General features: G+C 41.9%; 1 protein-coding gene across 3 annotated transcripts in view; it reads right to left on the reverse strand.

Annotated features, from left to right (window-relative positions):
* NUMA1 (nuclear mitotic apparatus protein 1) overlaps nucleotides 1-18,604 on the reverse strand; it is a 102,788-nt gene that overhangs the window by 79,613 nt on the left and 4,571 nt on the right. Inside the window, exon 1 of one of the 3 annotated variants that reach the window (XM_053562796.1) lies at nucleotides 6,982-7,227. The exons of 1 other annotated variant lie outside the window; for it this stretch is intronic. The gene's annotated coding sequence lies outside the window, so the exon portion shown is untranslated. Of the gene's footprint in view, nucleotides 1-6,571; nucleotides 6,636-6,981; nucleotides 7,228-18,604 lie in introns of those variants that run through there. One more of the 3 variants, XM_053562799.1, reaches the window with a different exon arrangement.

Raw genomic sequence — 18,604 nt, forward strand, 5'->3', positions numbered from 1 at the left:
TTGTTGGTCAGTTGGCCCAGGCCAGGTTTAAACCCGCCACCTTCGGTGTATGTGGCTAGAACCATAACTACTGTGCTATGGGCGCCGAGCCCCCAATTTATTTTTTAAACTACATATACAAACGTCTATAAATATCACCAGACTGATAGATCATACACACACACACCTATGCACACTAGCAAATATACATACACACAAATAATGTTCATTTCGGAGTTGTGGAATTATTAGGTGCTTAATGCCTTATTTTTCAAACTTTACCAGGGTATATAATCAGAAAAAAATTATCTCATATTGCCTGATACAGTAATCTACTTGCAGACATTTAATATGAGAAAATAACCGAAAATGTAGATAAAACTTATGCATAATAATGTTCATGCAAAGATACACCAGAAATATTAAATAATGATTACTTATGCAGAATAAGATTAGGTTAAAGAGTGAATTGCAGGGGTCTTATTTGTTATGTACATTACATTTATGATTTTTTTTTTTCTGAGACAGAGTCTCACTATGTCACCCTTGGTAGAGTGCTGTGTGGTCACAGCTCACAGCAACCTCAAACCCTTGGGCTTAAGAGATTCTCTTGCCTCAGCCTCCCAAGTAGCTGGGATTACAGGTGCCCGCAAAAATGCCTGGCTTTTTTTTGTTGTAGTTGCCATTGTTGTTTGGCAGGCCCAGGCTGGGTTTGAACTCGCTAGCTCCAGTGTATGTGGCTGGCGCCGTAGCTGTTGAACTACAGATGCTGAGCCACATTTATGATTTTTTAAATTGCATTATGGTATTGTTTAAAATAGATAAAAACTAAAAACACTATAAAAATCCTATTTGATAGATTATGCAGCCATTAGAAATATTTACAAAGAGTATATACAAATTTACATAATAAAAAAAACGATAAATAAGAAAAAAGGAGAATACAAAATTATATGTAATGTATGATCTGGAAAATACAAAAACAGAAATAGGCACAGGCACAAAATACTAAAAGGAAATACAAATTCGGCGCCCATAGCACAATGGTTATAACACTGACCACATGCACCGAAGCTGGCGGGTTTGAACCTGGCCTGGGTCAGCTAAAACGACAATGACAACTGCAACAACAAAATAGCTGGGTGTTGTGGTGGGCGCCTATAGTCCCAGCTACTTGGAGGCTGAGGCAAGAGAATAGCTTAAGCCCAAGAGTTTGAGGTTGCTGTGAGCTGTGATGCCACAGCATTCTACCAAGGGTAACATAGTGAGACTATCTCAAAAAATATAAATAGGGTGGCACCTGTGCTTCAAAGGAGTAGGGCACCAGCTCCATATGCCGGAGGTGGCGGGTTCAAACCCAGCCCTAGCTAAAAACTGCAAAATAAATAAATAAATAAAAGAAAATACACTAACATGAGAACAGTATTTTTCTCCAGATGGTAGATTATTGGTGATTTCAGTTTTTTCTTTTCTTTTCTTTTTTTTTTTTGAGACAGAGGCTCAAGCTATTGCCCTGGGTAGAATGCCATAGCATCATAGCTCACAGCAACCTCCAACTCTTGGGCTCAAGCGATCTTGCCTCAGTTTTTTTTTTTACAGTTTTGGGCCTGGGTTTGAACCCACCACCTCTGGTATATGGGGCTGGATGATTTCAGTTTTCTCCTTTACACTGTTCTATATTTTCATCTTTCCCAGAGTGAGTATATACTACTTTTTTTTTTAGTATATACTATTTTTTAATTAGGCTTAGAAAGATGTTTTTGGTATCTACACTACAATCAGAAGTCTACCCCTTTTAAGAAATCTTATCCTCTAAGGATTATTAGTAATAAGCAACCTATTAGTAAGAAGACTGTGCACAATGTATAAGCCTAAGAAGAAAACCATATTTGAGGAATGGGGTGCTTATTTTATTTTATTTATCTGTTTATTTATTTATTTTATTTTATTTTTGTTTAGAGACAGAGTTTCACTTTGCCACCCTTGGTAGAATGCTGTGGCATCACAGCTCACAGTAACCTCCAGCTCTTGGGCTTAGGCGATTCTCTTGCCTCAGCCTCCTACGTAGCTGGGACTACAGGCGCCCGACACAACGCATGGCTATTTTTTGTTGCAGTTTGGCTGGGGGCCGTGTTTGAACCCGCCACCCTCGGTTTATGGGGCTGGTGCCCTACTCACTGAGCCACAGGCACCTCCCTATTTTATTTATTTTTTTGACACAGAGTTTTACTTTGTCACCCTCGGTAGAGTGTCTTGGCATCGTAGCTCACAGCAACCTCAAACTCTTGGGCTCAAGCAATTCTCTTGCCTCAGCCTCCCGATTAGCTGGGACTACAGGTGCCCGCCACAACGTCTAGCTATTTTCTTTAGAGAAGGGGTCTCGCTCTTGCTGAGGCTGGTCTTGAACTCCTAAGCTCAGGCAATTCACCTGCCTGGGCCTCCCAGAGTCCTAGGATTACAGACCTGAACCACTGTGCCTGGCCCCAGGTGCTCATTTTAAAGGGACACAGCTCTGACTACTTCCTGCCTTCTTGCTCTTAGAGTTGCTTTAATGAATATAACTGAAGAATTAAGCCCCAAAGGCGACTGACAAGCTTTGATGCCAGACAAACTTTATAGTTCATACTGTAGAAGCAGCAGGACAGCCACATTACCTTCTCAACCCTGAAATCTAAAAACTTACACTTGAAAACAGACCAAGATTGGCCTGGCACCTGTAGCTCAGTGGCTAGGATGCCAGCCACATGCGCTGGAGCTGGTGGGTTCAAACCCAGACTGGGTCTGCCAAACAACAATGACAACTACAACCAAAAATAAAAGTAGCCAGGCATTGTGATAGGCACCTGTAGTCCCAGCTACTTGGGATGCTGTGGTAAGAGAATCACATAAGCCCAAAAGTTTGAGGTTGCTGTGAGCTGTGAAACCACAGCACCCTACTGAGAGCGACACAGTGAGACTCTGTCTCAAAAAAAAAATAAATAAAATAAATAAAAGAAAGAAAATAGACCAAGACCAGTGGACAAAGTAGGTCACTCCTATAATCCCAGAGCTTTGAGAGGTTGAAGTGGGACGATAGGTAGAGTCAAGGAGTTCGAGGTTACATTGAGCTATGATCACACCACTGCACTCCACCGTGGGTTACAGAACAAGCCCATGTCTCCTAAAAATAAATAAATAAATAAAGACCAAGACCACAGTAACATGGATGGGGTCATGTTAGTCCCTATAGCAAAACTGTTCAATAGCTAATTCATGCAGAATAAAATGCAAATCCTTTAGTAAGACTTAAGGTTTCTAAGACCCAGCCCTCAAATTTTCTTTCCAGTTTCATCTCTTGCTCATTCCTCTAAAATATCTTCTATTTCAGGCACATTTGCCCCAAACATGCCAGAGGGGCCTTTTTTAGACTGTGTCTTTGCCTATGGTGTGATCTCCTTGAAATGCCCTATTTTCTAAAATGGCTGAACTCCTATTCATCCTTTATAACCTCACTCAAAAGCCTTTACCCTTCACAAGCTCTTCTTGTAGTCCGCAAAATTGGGAACAATTCTTTCCTATATACAGCGGTTCTCAACCTGTGGGTTGCGACTCCTTTGTAACAATGAAAATACATCACGGCATTAGGAAGTTTGGGAACCACTGCTCTATATGCTCCCGTATTGCTTGTTCCTCCACATACTTAATTTCATCCCTCCTTAGGTCCCTACTGACTTACACATTTCATTTGACTAAATTTCCTGGAGGGCAGAAACCGTCTTATCCTCTCAACTCTACTCCAGCACAACGTTTGCATATAGTATGTACTAAATAATGCTTCCTGACTGAATGACAGACAACTAGCCCTGATCTGAATTATTTTAGTGAGGAAGCCAGCAAAGGCAAATTATCAAAGAGGACAGTTCCTCTAATTTCAAGTCCTATACCTAGCATGAGTGAACAGCAGAAAATGTCATGGACCTGCCACTTTAAGGGGACTGGCAAACTATATACATAATCCTAATTAAAACTAAAGGGCACTGAGGGAAAGAAGAGAAATAGGAAGATTAAGAGGTATGGATTTTACAGGTCACATCCTCCTTTGTTTGTATCCTGAATATTCCAGCCTAGTGCCTAGTGAGCTCTCTAAACAGCCTAGTCTCTCCTTGGGGTCATTTGTAGAACCCAAGTACTGAAAAGTAACTGATTAGGCTACTTTTCCAGCAACTGCCCTCCCTTGGGCATTTAACTTCTAATTGTGGTTATAGGGGGCTTTGTCCCTAAATGAATTCCTCTGCACCAATCATTGAGAATCCCTTTAAAGAAAGGCCTGAAATTAACAACAGCAGGGAACAAGTCTCTCCAGCCTCTAAATCATAATATCCGCACTGTCCATTTACCCCCACCTCCTTCAAACAATAGGCCCTACTAAGAAATGACTTCTCTTAGGACCAGCATGTCCTGTGATTGTTTTTCAGAAGCAAGCTCCCAGTGCCTATTTCTCATTAAACAACTACTTAATGTTTGATCACCCAGCTGTGACTATAAGTAGAGAATAAAGTGAAGATAATTTAAGGGGTAAAAAGGAAATTCCACTCCTACCACTAAGCCACACAGCTTAGAATAGATACTCCCCCACCTCAAACCTCCTGATTTTCAGATCTAGAACTCTTAGCATCTCTTAACTCTTTCAATATAAAAATGAGAAAAAACAATGCCTAGATTAAGGAAGAGAATCACACATGATCCTACAGTAACTTAGTGACATAATCTTTGAACCAAGATGCCCTAACACCTCATTTCACTAATGAGTTAATAAGACCACCATTTCCAGGAACAGATTCTAGGGTACTATAATCAGCCTAACGTGAATGCACTCAAGATAATAGCTCCTCTGCTCATCCTCCTGCCTACCCCTACCTTTCCTCAAACCCACAACTGCTGACCAAAAAAAAAAAAAAAAACAAAGATGGTCTGACCTGGGCTGCCAAACCATCTGCTCTCAGCCCCACCACCTGGGAACCATCCTGACTGGCTATGGCACAGCCTGAAAAACTCCACAGGTCTTCTGGAGATGGGACTGCAATGGCTTCTCAGCTGCAATTTCCTACTACCATATGTTCTAACCCTCTCAGACCTCAATACATATGCGATTTGGGAGGACTACCAAGAGAAAGGCTAATTTTCTCCACTTTCTTTTTTTTTTTTTGTAGAGACAGAGTTTCACTTTATCGCCCTCAGTAGAGTGCCATGGCGTCACACAGCTCACAGCAACCTCCAACTCCTGGGCCTAGGCGATTCTCCTGCCTCAGCCTCCCGAGTAGCTGGGACTATAGGCGCCTGCCACAACGCCCGGCTATTTTTTTGTTGCAGTTTGGCCGGGGCCGGGTTTGAACCCGCTACCCTCGGTATATGGGGCCAGCGCCCTGCTCACTGAGCCACAGGCGCCGCCCTAATTTTCTCCACTTTCTAGTTAACCTTGACCCAGAAGCAAGCACATGCCTGGTATTTTTTTTTAAACCAAATTCACATTCTGTGGAAAGTGACTCATTTTTTAAGCATACATTTCCAATCTTATTAAATCAGATGAAAACTGTAATCAAAACACTCCTCTTAGGAAGCTATTTTCTTATTCTAACAAAACACTTACTAGGAATTGCCTTTTTAAGTCTATTCCACGTGAGAGACATAAAAAAATTAGGACTTAAGAAGTTTTACAGTCATACCTTATTCTTCACCAAAAAAGGTGTTGTCTTGCCTGATTCTTTGGCTCGGGATATCTTCTGGCTGTTTCCAAATATTCAATCTACCAAGCAAAACTAAAGATTTGCTAACTCTAAGGATACTTAAAAGATTGGCTTACAGGCCAAAAATGTTCTGAGCACTAGGAGCCTCACCAGAATAAGAGTAAAGGCTGAGAACATGATTACTTTGAAGGACACCGATTTACAAACACTGTAATTGTCACGCAGCTGCAATCGAGGAATAAGATACACATACTATCTGTTGAGTGTTAAAAACTAAACTATTATATTATTTCATAATCGCACACTATATAATCATAAATTTTGGCCCTGGAAGTAATCTTCAAAATCATATAATTCAAACTGTACCTTTTTACATATGAGAAAAGGCAAGTCTATTGGTATTAGACAACTTGTCCCGGTTATAAAGCTGGTTAGCAACAGTCAGGACTAGAAACCTAGATACTCTAACCCAAAGTACATATCTATTCATAGAGCTCCCCCTTCCCTGCTCCTCATTTCTATTTTTCATTCTTCTGGTCAGAAGAAGGGAGATAACTCAGAACACTAAAGCACACTAAGAATGGTTCTGAAACCCAGTAACTAAAAAATGGTAGCTTAAGACCAGGACTTCTCTGCAGTGGCCCTGATGCTTAACAAGAGTTCTGGGCCATTTACCTCAGAGCAAGGGCCAGTGAAAACCTGTGGACTCCTTCTCCCACAGTTACAAAAATATGTTTATTAGGCGGTGCCCATAGCTCAGTCGGCAGGGCACCAGCCACATACAGTAAAGCTGGTGGGTTCAAATCTGACCCAGGGCCAGCTAAAGCAACAACAACAACTGCAACACAAAAATAGTCATTTTGCCTTACCTCCAGGTGGACAGCCTCCACAGGCTGGGACGCAGTGATCCTTGGCAGTCTGGCTTAGAATTAGCCAAAAAATAGTGGGGTGTTGTGGTGGGCGCTTATAGTCCTAGCTACTCTGGAGGCTGAGGCAAGAGAATGGCTTAGGCCCAAGAATTTGAGGTTGCTATTAGCTGTGAAGCCACAGCACTCTACCTAGGGCGATAGCTTGAGGCTGTCTCAAAAAAAAAAAAAAAAAAATATATATATATATGTGTGTGTGTGTGTTTATTAAACCTCTCTGCCTCAAGTTATTCAAAGACAGTTACTTTGAAGAACCTGGATCAAAAAAAAAAAAAAAGGTAGCAAGAAATCTTGTTCAAGGAAAAGCTGACCTATGAAAAAGAAGAGAGAGGGCAGGAACCATTTTGCCTTACCTCCAGGTGGACAGCCTCCACAGGCTGGGACACAGTGATCCTTGGCAGTCTGGCTTAGAATTAGTCTCTCTCTACTCAGGGAAGGTGCAGAAGGACAGGAATACTTATTCATTCCCCCATCCCACCCATTGTTGGTCAGCTCAGCCTCGCATTATCCTGGGCAGCTTCAGCGTTATGTGGATCAGATAGCAATAAGAAGGAAAGCCATGCAGGCCAGGTCAATAGGGTGAGTCGGTGGCAAAACAGGAAGAGTCACTGGGACAGAAATTCTGGCCTCCTGAGGCAAGACTGCCAAACCACACCCCCACTTGGTCAGCACTGGGAAGGCCCTGCCTGTTAGGATTTCAGTCTCAGGAGGCTCCACATCGCTCTCATTTTCAAGTATCTCCCTTCCACTTAAAAACCTTGCATGATTTTCTTTTCCCTAAATCATCATATCTAAATTCTTTCACTTAACTTTCCAAGTCTTTCACTGTAGGGACTCATACAAGTCATTTATTCAACCTTATTTCCCACTACTCCACAGAGTATACTATGAACCAATTCAGCCTGTCTTCCCACTTCTTTCTGCATGAGCCAAGCCCAGTCTCATTTCCATGATTTCAGTTATCAGGGAATGATAAATTCAGACACCTTCAGGTGCCAGGCAGGTAACAGAAATGAATACTCCAGTGGAGCAGATGGCAAAACTAGGGAGCTCTGGCCCCTCATAAAAGCATTAAAATATTTACATAATATTTCACTGTGAACATCACAGTAACCTTTGAAATACTGATTAATACTCTATCTTGCAAGTGAGGAAACTTCCCCAAGGTTAGGCAGCTGGCAAAATGCTATTAGCCACAGTCTCTTGGCCTATCTGAGGCCAAAGCAAAAGCTCTATACTATTAGGCTTCCCAATAGTATGAACACCATGGAAAGTATAGAAACCACAAATTTACTTATCACAGCTCTAACTGCCTCAAATTCTGTCCATCTTCCAAATCTCATCTACCTACCAAAGTCATTTCATTCCTAGTTATTCCAAGTACTGCAGAATTTCCTCTTCTCTCAATTCCTATAGTGCTTAAAGATCAGACAACACAATCAAGTATTAAATTATATGGTCTTGCAAAATCAGATTCTGATTCTGTATTTGAACATTAGCTTCATTAATCAAACCACTGTATTAACCTACATATTTCTTTTTTTTTTTTTTGCAGTCTTTGGCCAGGGCTGGGTTTGAACCCGCCACCTCCAGCATATGGGGCCGGCGCCCTACCCTGTGTGCCACAGGCGCCGCCCCTAACCTACATATTTCTACCAAAAACCTGCATCTTATCAAGAGGAAACAATCACACAAATCCAATTAAGATACTTTCTGTAAAACAACTAACCTGAATGGCTCAAAACTGTCATTTCTATGAGAAACAAAAAAGCATTCAGGATTAAAAAAGAACTGTTCGGTTGGGCACCTGTACTCAGTGGTTAGGGCGCCAGCCACATGCTCCAGACAGGTGGGTTCGAACGTGGCCTGGGCCTGCTAAACAAAACAAACAAACAAAAAAATAGCACTCTACTGAGGGTAACAAAGTAAGACTCTGTCTCAATAAAAAAATAATAAATAAATATAATATAAAAGAACTGTTCAAGGTTAAGGCATTCTAAAGACATGACAAAATCCTGGCAACTAAATGCATACATGATCCTCCAGTGGATCCTGAGTAGGAAAAAAATCTGGCTCGGCGCCTATACCTCAGTGACTAGAGCGCCAGCCACATACACTGGAGCTGGCGAGGTCAAACCCAGCCAGGGCCTGCCAAACAACAATGACAACTACAACAAAAAACGCCAGGTGTTGTGGTGGGTGCCTGTAGTCCCAGCTACTTGGGAGGCTGAGGCAAGAGAATTGCTTAAGCCCAAGAGTTTGAGGTTGCTGTGAGCTATGATGCCATAGCACTCTACCGAGGGTGACATCCTAAGATTCTGTCTCAAAAAAGAAAAAAAAAAAAGAAAAGAAAAGAAAAAGAAAATCTATGAAACACATCACAGGGAAAATTTGAGAAATCTGAACAAATATTATGCATTGGATGTATTTAATCAATGTTAAATTTCCTGAGTGTTAATAGCATTGTGGTTATATAGGAAGATACCCTGGTTTTTAGGAAATACTTGCTGAGATATTTAGAGATGAAGTAATACCATGTGCACCACAGTCAAAAAGATTCAGAAAATGAATAGCTGGGTGTTGTGGCTGATGCCTGTAGTCCTAGCTACTTGGGAGGCTGAGGTAAGAGAATCGCCTAACCCCAAGAGCTGGAGATTGTTGTGAGCTGTGATGCTACTGCACTCTACCAACAGTGACAAAGTGAGACCTTGTCTCTAAAAAAAAGAAAGAAAAGATTCAGAAAATGAAAAAGCCAATCTGGCAACATGTTAACAGTCTAGGTGGAGAGTATATAAGTATTTGATGCATTTGCAAAATATCTGTAAGTTTGAAAGTTTTCTTTTCTTTTTTTTTTTTTGAGACAGTCTCACTTTGTCGCCCTCAGTAGAATACCATGGCATCATAGCTCACAGCAACCTCAAACTCTTGGGCTCAAGCAATTCTCTTGCTTCAGCCTCCCAGGTAGCTAGGACTACAGGTACCTGCCACAATGTCTGTTTTTTTTTTTTTTTTTTGAGACAGAGCCTCAAGCTATCGCCCTGGGTAGAGTGCCGTGGCATCACAGCTCACAGCAACCTCCAACTCCTGGGCTTAAGCGATTCTCTTGCCTCAGCCTCCCAACTAGCTGGTACTACAGGCGTCTGCCACAACGCCCGGCTATTTTTTGGTTGCAGCCATCATTGTTGTTTGGCAGGCCTGGGCTGGATTCGAACCCACCAGCTCAGGTGTATGTGGCTAGCGCCTTAGCTGCTTGAGCCACAGGTGCAGAGCCATGCCTGGTTATTTTTAGAGACAAGATCTTGGTCTGGTTCAGGATGGTCTCAAACCTGTGAACTCAGGCAACCCACCTGGCTTGGCCTCCCAGAGTGCTAGGATTACAGGTGTGAGCCACTGTTCCTGGCCTGGTTTGAAAATTTTCAAAACAAAAAACTGGTGAGGAAGGAAATTCTGTATTATACACTACATTATAGACTCAGCACTGTGACAGATACAATAGGCTCTCATTAGGTATTTGCTCACTGACTAAGGAAACTGGGTTTTGAAGGTTAGCAACCAGAAGGTACTTATAATGCACATTCACCAACATGAAGTTTTCTATTAAAAAGAAGAGAAATCAAATGCTTTGTAAAAAAGACCACCCAGCTAAGAAAAGATCAGTAAAACAACAATAGCAATTTGACTTTGTGTTTTATTTCAGTGGGCACACTTCATTCATCGCCTGTAGGAAAATTAGGCTAAGTCCTCAATGCAGAAAACAAATGCAGAAAGGCCCACCTGACCAACTTCATGATGAACTTTGGTACAATGACCCAGGATAGAATCTACTTTACTGAGTTCATGAAGGTACAGCAGAAAAGTTAAGGAACAAAAGGTTTCCCCAAAACTCACATTGTGACATGACAGAAAATCTAGAAAAGCATGAAATCAAAGCTATTATTACCTTACTCCTCACTGAGGCCATTACAGAAGCACAGACACTTAAAAAATGCCTAATTACAGGGCAGAATCTAGCTGCTGCCCACACAGAAGACTAAGTGCTGAAGTCATGCTGCATCCACCTTGTCCCAGCGTACTAAAATCTTGACAGCCTACAAAACAAATGTCTCTGGCCAATCACAGGAAGGCACTCAAGGGGTCAAATAAATACGCTGAAATATATGCAATTTTTATTCTTTACCAGATAAACCTGTCCTCAGCTGCAATAAGGCAGAAGAAATCTGTAAGGCTGAATCACTGGCATTTCCTGCACTGGCTTCAAAGAAACTGGCCCTTAAATAAGACTAAAAGGGCGGGCCACACAGCTGCCAAAAGCAGTTCCTCAACCCTGGAGCATACTGTGCAATAATGCTCTCTCTCTCTCCCTTCTACAGCCACCAGGTCATTTACTTTTGCCAAGTGGCTCCTTATTGGGGCAAATGACTACCTAATAGCCAACCCTTAACCTTGGTTCTCTCCTCCCCTCAATAACAGCCAAGATTCTGCCCTTTCCAAATGGCTTTTTCCCTAATTTGCCAGAATGAATAGTTAAAACCATTGTCCCCAAACTCCATTAACTGGAGTAAGATCGATAGTGCTGTGACATGGAGCTTGCTTCCAAACTTAACTTGTTTACAAAGACTTAGAATGACAACATATAAGAGCTGCTTGTCAAGCTTGGGAATTAAACTGTGAAGGACAGAAAATACCATGCTTTTAGACTTGATCTGGCAAAAAGATCTTAATAGGTCTGATGTTACCAAAACAACAAACAACAGAAATAAGTGTAGGTTCTGTATTTTGAATAAAAGAACCAAACATATAAATATGGAATGGTAAAGACCTGGTACAGTAGTTCGTACTAAAAAGATGGACAAAACAACAGGGACAACAAAAACTGCCTATAGTGGAAGGTAAAGGAGAGGCTGTTAATAAATGTTACTAAGTACACTCTCAGTGAACCACAAGTCGCCAGAGCTACCCAAACCTTATTGCAGTCTTGAGTTGCTTTAGTAGAAGAGGACTCTCAGTGTGCTCCACCTTTTTTTTTTTTTTTTTTTTTTTAAGAGACAGTCTCACTTTATCACCCTTGGTAGAGTGTCATGACATCATAGCTCACAGCAACCTCCAACTCCTGGGTTTAGGCGATTCTCTTGCCTCAGCCCCCCAAGTAGCTGGGACTACAGGTGCCTGCCACAACGCCCGGCTATTTTTTTTGTTGCAATTTGGCAGGGGCTGGGTTTGAACCCACCACCATCAGTATATGGGGCCGGCGCCCTGCTCACTGAGCCACAGGCACCGCCCTGTGCTCCACCTTTTAGGAGCAAAGTTAGAGTACATGTAGAGGAAGAACACTAATGACCATGGTGAAAAGTCTAGAAGTGAGTCATCAAATGAAATCCTTCTCCATTAATAATGAGTTTTTAAAAAATGTAAGGGAAGAACTACCTACATTTACACAGAGGAGAACAAGAAAACTTTTTCTAAATACAATACATGCCTGCCATGCAGACGAAGGGAAAGACTATTATGTCTCCCACAAAAATACAAAACCAGGCACAGTGGCTCACACCTGTAACTCTAACACTTTGAGAGGCCAAGGCAAGAGGTTTACTAAAGCAAGGAGTTCCCAGACCAGCGTGGGCAACATAGCCAGACCCTGTTCTAAAAAGGAAAAAAAAAAAAAAAGGAAGAAGAAAGAAAGAATGAAAAGAAAAAAGAATGTGGGATGTGAAACAGTGAAGGTTGGATTAGGACACCAACTCCACCATTTACAAACTGTGTGTCTTTGGGTAGATTACTTCATCTATCTGTACCTCAGTTTCCTTCCCTGTAAAAAGGGAATAGTAATAATAATGGAACTTTCCTCAAAGAGCTTTCCTCAAAGAGTATTTTGCATAAAGTGCTTAGTACACTGGGCACTCATTCACAGTCAATGCTGGAAAAAAATGTTAACTATTCCTGTTACTGTTGACATAACGTACCAGATAACCTGAGAGCCTTCCTACTAAATATACCTGGAAATGCTTATTAAAATATATTAAACATCCTTTTAGACTGTGCCAGTTGTTCAGAATTGTCTCTCAGCTCCAGACCTACTCAGTTATGATCTGCTTTGTGATGCTATGGCTTGGACTCCACCAACTCCATTTCAATCAATAGAGGGTGCTAAAAGGAAAATAGAAGGCGGGAGGCAGCTACAAGGGACTTCCTCCTTCCTTTAGCTTGCTATTTCTTGACAACACCACTTGGTTCCTCCCAGTTTTCTTTCTAAACTCCTAGAACCAGCTTCATTATACCCCTCAGAGACGTCAGCAACAGCAGGCAGGACTCCTCCAGGCCCCTCCTGTGAGCTCCCGAGAAACCAGCAGAACCATACAACACCCTCTCCTCAGAGAATCTGGATACAGCTCCTCCAGAACCCTCCAGACTTGGAGGTTCTGATAACCCCAACTTTCCTCCCTTTGTTTTTCAGTCCTACATGAGGAAGCTGCACAAGGCTGTATTTACATAAAAGTTATTTTAAGATTCCCTTTTTGCTTTTTCAGCATTCCAAACAAGACTTTAAACAGTTTCCTTTATTGAGTTAATTCTATTGAAATAACTACTCTGTGGTTTCTGTTTTGCTTATTCAATCCAAACTCATACATAGATAAATTGAGCTCATGAGAGAGAAAGTAAGTGAAATCCCAGGTATCAGAAATAAAGAAGTGAAAACTAGGGCGGTGCCTGTGGCTCAGTGAGCAGAGCACCAGCCCCATATGCCGAGGGTGGCAGGTTCAAACCCAGCTCCAGCCAAACTGCAACAAAAAAATAGCCGGGCGTTGTGGCAGGCGCCTGTAGTCCCAGCTACTCGGGAGGCTGAGGCAGGAGAATTGCCTAAGCCCAGAAGTTGGAGGTTGCTGTGAGCTGTGTGATGCCACAGCACTCTACTGAGGGCAATAAAGTGAAACTCTGTCTCTACAAAAAAAAAAAAAAAAAGAAGTGAAAACTAGATTAGTAAACTGATGGCATAGCAATGTGAGAAATGTATGATACCCTCTTAGGTCCAGGAGACAGACCTTAATCCCACAAAAGGCAACTGAGAGCCCTTTGTAGAGGCTGAGACCCTCAAGTTTCTACTTAGTAAAAAGACTAAGAAAAAAAAAAATCTGTCTGTAGGGAAATAAAAGAAGCTTAACTTGTTCACTTAATGAACTAGGAGAAAAAAAATTTCTAGTAATTCAAAACCATAGGTTTATACACAATTAGATTTGGAGTTCAAAGTTATACAACACTGATGGCCTAAAAATCTATAAGCAGAGTAAAATTACAAGCATCTTGGTCCCAGGCTAGGAAAAGCCCTTTGTGTCCAGCAGAAGCAAATGCAGAGCTACTATAAGAGAAGTAAAACAGCCAATGAATACGAGATGTTCAGCATCACCAGTTATCAGAAAAACATGAATTAAAACCACAATAAAATACTATTACACCTCTGTGAGAGGGGCTAAAATTTAAAAAACTGACAATCCCAAGTGTAGACAAGAATATGAAGCAATTGCAGCTTTCAGTTTACTGGCACAATCACTTTGGAAAACTGACAATTTCTTAAAAAGTTAAACATACACTTGCTATATAACCCAGCCATGCCACTATAAAAAGAAAGGAAAATACATGTGTACTCAAAGATTTTGCATATAAATGCTCACAACAGGGCGGCGCCTGTGGCTCAGTGAGTAGGGCGCTGGCCCCATATGCAGAGGGTGGCGGGTTCGGACCCAGCCCCGGTCAAACTGCAACAGAAAAATAGCTGGGCGTTGTGTGCCGAGGGTGGCGGGTTCGGACCCAGCCCCGGTCAAACTGCAACAGTAAAATAGCCGGGTGTTGTGGCGCGTGCCCGTAGTCCCAGCTGCTCGGGAGGCTGAGGCAAGAGAATCACGTAAGCCCAAGAGTTAGAGGTTGCTGTGAGCCATGTGACGCCATGGCACTCTACCTGAGGACTGTACAGTGAGACTCTGTCTCTACAACAACAACAAAAAAAAATGCTCACAACAACTTTATTTACAATAGCCAAAAACTGAAAATGACTCAAATGACCATCAACAGAGAATGATAAACAAAATATGATATAGCCATCAATGAAATACTACTTAGCAGCAGCACCTGTAGCTCAGTGGGTAGGGCGTCGGCCACCTACAAGGAGGCTGGCAGGTTCGAACCCAGTCCGGGCCAGTTAAAATCAACAATGACACCTGCAACAAAAAAATAGCTGGGCCCTGTGGCGGGTGCCTACAGTCCAGCTACTTGGGAGGCTAAGGCAAGAGAATCGCTTAAGCCCAAGAGTTTGAGGTTGCTGTGAGCTGTGACACCACTGCACTCTATGAGGGCGACACAGTGAGACTGTCTCAAAAAAAAAAAAAAAAACAAAGAAAGAAAGAAATACTACTTAGCAAGAGAAAGTAGCAAATGATAGATGCAACTGAATGGATAAATCTCAAATGAATTATGCTACATCAAAGAAGCCAGACTCAAAGAACATATACTGTTAGATTTCATGCATATAAAATTCTAGAAGGGCGGTGCCTGTGGCTCAAAGGACTAGGGCACCATATACCAGAGGAGGCGGGTTCAAACCCGACCCAGGCCAAAAAAAAAAAGCTGCAAATAAATAAAATTCTAGAAAACACCAATTAATATGCAGTAACAAAAAGCAGATCAATTGCTTCTGGTACTAGGTGAAAGGTAGTAAGCATGAGGAAACTTTTGGGGATGATAGAAATGCTCAGTACCGTGACTGTGGCCACTTTTTATAGGTGTATACATCTGCCAGAACTCTTTTTAATTTAAATAAAGTTTATGCTACATAAATTATACCTAAACAAGTTTGTTTGTTTGTTTATTTATCTATTTATTTATTTTTGGAGACATAGTCTCACTTTGTTCCCCTCGGTAGAGGGCTGTGACATCACGGCTCAGAGCAACCTCAAGCGATTCTCTTGCCTCAGCCTCCCCAGTAGCTGGGATTACAGGTGCCTACCACAATGCCTGGCTATTTTGAGACAAGGTCTCGCTCTAGCTCAGGCTGGTCTCCAACCTGTGAGCTCAGGCAATCCACCTGCCTCGGCCTCCTAGAGTGCTAGGATTACAGGCATGAGCCACTGCACCTGGCCCCTGAACAAGTTGATTTAAAAAAATAAAATAACTCTTGGGAGAATTGACCTCAACCCAAGACACATAAGATTACCATAGACGATGCTCTTCTGAATATGAGCTCACAATCGAAAATTACAAAATACTTGAGGAAGCTGGGATCAGTGGCTTAAGCCTGTAATTCTAGCATTCTGGGCTTGGCACTTGTAGTACAGTGGTTAGGGCGCCAGCCACATACACCGAGGGCGGCAGGTTTGAACCCAGCCTGGGCCAGCTAAATAACAATGATAACTGCAACAAAAATAGCCAGACATTGTGGCAGGCACCTTATAGTCCCAGTTACTTGGGAGGCTGAGGCAAGAGAATTGCTTAAGCCCAAGAGTTTGAGGTTACTGTGAGCTATGACACCACGACACTCTACCGAGAGTGACAAAGTGAGCCTCTGTCTAAAAAAAAAAATGGGGTAGTGCCTGTGGCTCAGTGAGTAGAGTGCCAGCCCCATATGCCAGAGGTGGCAGGTTCAAACCTGGCCCCGGGCCAAAAACTGCAAAAAAAAAAAATTCTAGCACTCTGGGAAGATGAGGCAGGTGAATCCCTTGAGCTTAAGACTCCAAAACCAGCATGAGCTGGCTCGGCGCCCGTAGCTCAGTGGTTATGGTGCCAGTCACATACACGCGGTCTGGTGGGTTCAAACCCGGCCCAGCCAAACTGCAACAAAAAAATAGCCGAGCATTGTGGCGTGTGCCTGTAGTCCCAGCTACTCGGAAGGCTGAGGCAAGAGAATCGCCTAAGCCCAGGAGTTGGAGGTTGCTGTGAGCTGTGTGACGCCATGGGACTCTACCAAGGGCAATAAAGTAAGACTCTGCCTCTAAAAAAAAAAAAAAAAATTCTTTAAAATTATAATATTATAGAAACAAAATGAACTGAAAACAAGGTACCATAAAAAGTAAACAGATTTGAGGCCAGGTACAGTGGCTCATGCCTGTAATCCTAGCACTCCTAGCACTGTGGAGGCAGGCCCAAGGTGGGAGGATCACTTGAGGTCAGGAGTTTAAGACTAGTCTGGGTGGGGCCTGTGGCTCAAGGAGTAGGGTACCGGCCCCATATACCGGAGGTATTGGGTTCAAAACTGGCCCCAGCCAAAAACAGCAAAAAAAAAAAAAAAAAAAAAGACTAGTCTGAGCAACAGCAAGACCCTATCTTACTAAACACAGATAAAAAATTGGCGGGGCAGGTTGGCATCTTCCTTTCTTTCTTTGGGATGCTACCCATTCTCTCCTTCCTTTTCTTTCACCCCATCTTCTTTTCTCTCACTCTCTGCCTTCTGCTTCCTTCTCTCTTTCTCTAATATAAAATAAACTTACACTTAAAAAACAAAATTGGCCAGGCACAGTGGTACTGCCTATAGACCCAGCTACTTGGGAGGCTCAGGTAGGAAGATCACTTGAGCCCAGGAATTTGAGGTTGCTGTGAGCGATGATGACACCAATGAACTCCAGTAGCCAGAAACAGAGCAAGAGTCTGTCTCAAAAATAAAAACAAAAACATTTGAAAATGAACCAAAGAGTTCATGAAGAAATGAAAAGTTTAGCTAATAAAAATAAGAACCCCTTACAATCGCCAAAATGTGGAAACAGCCTAAATGCCCACCAACCCAGGAATGGATTAACAAGCTGTGGTATATGTATACCATGGAATACTATTCAGCCATTAAAAAAAATGGAGACTTTACATCCTTCGTATTAACCTGGATGGAAGTGGAAGACATTATTCTTAGTAAAGCATCACAAGAATGGAGAAGCATGAATCCTATGTACTCAATCTTGATATGAGGACAATTAATGACAATTAAGGTCATGGGGGGGAAGCAGAAAGAGGGATGGAGGGAGGGGGGTGGGGCCTTAGTGTGTGTCACACTTTATGGGGGCAAGACATGATTGCAAGAGGGACTTTACCTAACAATTGTAATCAGTGTAACTGGCTTATTGTACCCTCAATGAATCCCCAACAATAAAAAAAAAAAAAAAATAAGAACCCCTCTCCCAAAAAGAACCCAAAGAGCAAACTGGACCTAGCTGAAGGGTAAATTAGTATGCTATGAGATACCTATAAGGAAATTACCCAGAAATTAACATAGAAAGATAAAGATATACATTATAGGGGCAAGACATGATTGCAAGAGGGACTTTGCCTAACAATTGCAATCAGTGTAACCTGGCTTATTGTACCCTCAATGAATCCCCAACAATAAAAAAAAAAAAAAAGATATACATTATAAAAGAATAAGAGATATGGAAGACAGAATGAGAAGTCCCAACATAAGTTAAATATGAGCTCTTGGGAGAGAGAGTAAAGAGGTAACGACTGGAAATTTTTATAAAATTGATGAAAAATACAAAATCTCAGTTTGTATATTTTATAGGATAAATAAAAATTAAATTCACACTATGTTAGAACACTGCAGAACACAAATAACGGCAAAGAAGATCTTGAAAACAACGAGAAAGACGGGTCACCTACAATAAAATAGTTAAAATTGTGAACGAAGTTGTCCTCTTGATCTTAGCCAAAAGGTACAGAAGCAGTAAGTACAATTCTCAAGAGTAACAAGAAAAAAATAGAATTTCAATGAAATAACATTTTCTTTTATTTATTTACTTATTTTTTGAGACAGAGTCTCACTTTGTTGTCCTCGGTAGAGCGCTGTTTTGTCATAACTCACAGCAACTTCAGACTTTTTTTTTGTAGAGACAGAGTGACTTTATCGCCCTCAGTAAAGTGCCGTAGTGTCACACTGCTTACAGCAACCTTCAACTCCTGGGCTTAGGCGATTCTCTTGCCTCAGCCTCCCGAGTACCTAGGACTACAGGC

The sequence above is a fragment of the Nycticebus coucang genome, chromosome 14, assembly GCF_027406575.1.
Source record: "Nycticebus coucang isolate mNycCou1 chromosome 14, mNycCou1.pri, whole genome shotgun sequence".
Classification (NCBI taxonomy): Eukaryota; Metazoa; Chordata; class Mammalia; order Primates; family Lorisidae; genus Nycticebus; species Nycticebus coucang.